We start from the raw sequence: 1,764 nt of genomic DNA, 5'->3' as shown, positions 1-1,764 counted from the left end.
ACTACTCACATAATGATCTGATTATTGAGACAAGGAAGAAATACATTTTTTAATAGGACAGACATCTTGTCAGTTGAAAGGGAGAACTTCCCTTAAATCCTCTCTCTGACTCATGGAGATCATAGAGTTTTAAAGGAGGGGCTATGTGCCTTGGGGCAGGTCTTGATATAACCAAAAAGAGGCTATTGCATTAGGGGCAGGTTGTAGGGGATGGTGAATCTTGAAGTCTATCAAGGGGCCTTCAGAATCTCAACTCATTCGTCTTACAGAAAATCCCCCATTTCTAGGAAACAACCCAAAAGGTCAAGTAGTCAGATGAAGAAAGGGATTATAAAGAACATATAGGCATCACTGAAATTTGTTCATAGATCCCATTATATCTGGAAGGTCTGCAATCCCATCTGTCTCTCTCATATGAAGTTCAGTCTTTTATAACATTTACTCTTCATGGGAATGCAGCAATGGCCCAGTCCAGAGATGCTGTGTGTGGTTGCAAAGAACGTGGACTACTCACCTCTCTGGCAGACTTCTCCAGGTGAGGTGGAAAAGTCATTTTCCTATAGAAAATGTAGCAGCGTCATGATGGAGAAAGAGCTTTGTTTCACAAGAGTAGTGGCTGCTTAGAACTGACTGTGCTGTGGGCTCTGGCTTTAGTTAAGTGCTTCTTGGTCCAGTTCTGGCCATAACCCACTGACGTGGGTTGAATATTATTTCCAAAAAATTCACGTCCACCCAGAAATTCAAAATGTGTTATTTAGAACTGGGATCTTTGCAGATATAATTTGTTAAAGATCAAGGTGAGATATACCAACTTAAGGTAAACCCTAGATCTAATGACTAGACTTTACAAGAATTAGATGGCCATGGGAAGACAGAGGCAGAAGTTGGAGGGAGATGTGGACAAGACAAGAAACCCCAAGGAATGCTGGAAGCATGTGACAGAGAAGGGGCAAGGGAGGCCTCTTCCCGAGAGCCTTCAGAAGTAGCCTACCTGGCCAACATCTTAATTTTAAACTTGTACATCCAGAACTGTGATAGAACACACTTCTATACTTTTAAGACATTGAATTTATTGTGATTTGGTATAAGAGTTGGAGGAAACTATTACAGATCCCATCAGGACCAGCCATGAGAGCCTCCCAGTGAAGACCACCACATCTCCAGATCAACACATGACTTTGCATAAGCATAAAACTTACCACCAGAGGGGTTAGAGTCAGTCAGCATGTGCGCTAGCAAAACTAGTACAAATACACTGGGGTTGGTCAAGAACAGCCCGTGCTGTCTTCAGCAGCACATACACTAACATTGGAGTGATACAGAGAAGATGATCATGGCCCCTGTGCAAGGATGACATGTAATTCAGGAAGCGTTCCATATTTAAAAAGAAGAAAATGAATAAAGAGCCTGAGTTTTTAATTGCTTGAAGACAGTTGTCCCAATTATAGAGTATGTACTGTCCTTCTATCTTCCTAACATTGAAAAGTTAGCCTCTGGCCAGGCTCTGGACCTTGTTCCTACCAACGCCTTCCTATGGGCCTTCCTATGGGATCCAACCTGCAATGAAAAGTAAGGCAGTCCCCAGAGGGAGAAATGGTGCACTTCAGACAATCTCTGCAGGTTCTGTGGGGCGCTCTTATCCTACCCCCAGAGAAGTACACACCCATGAAGAGGGCCTGCGTGAGAAGACTTAGGTGTGATGGATGGATAACGTTTTATTGGATAAGATCTCTTCTGCTGAATGATTCTATGATGAATAAACTG

At 42.8% G+C, this 1,764-nt stretch overlaps 1 non-coding gene across 1 annotated transcript; it reads left to right on the top strand.

The window, feature by feature from the left end:
* Window positions 1-1,278: 1,278 nt before the first annotated feature.
* On the top strand, window positions 1,279-1,384 carry LOC128572167 (U6 spliceosomal RNA). The gene has a single exon (XR_008376079.1). It is a non-coding gene; the product is annotated as a U6 spliceosomal RNA (small nuclear RNA).
* Window positions 1,385-1,764: the final 380 nt, after the last annotated feature.

This window comes from Nycticebus coucang, chromosome 19 (genome assembly GCF_027406575.1).
Source record: "Nycticebus coucang isolate mNycCou1 chromosome 19, mNycCou1.pri, whole genome shotgun sequence".
Lineage (NCBI taxonomy): Eukaryota > Metazoa > Chordata > Mammalia > Primates > Lorisidae > Nycticebus > Nycticebus coucang.
Note: the sequence above shows the minus strand (reverse complement) of the source record. Positions and strands in the feature narration are given on the sequence as shown.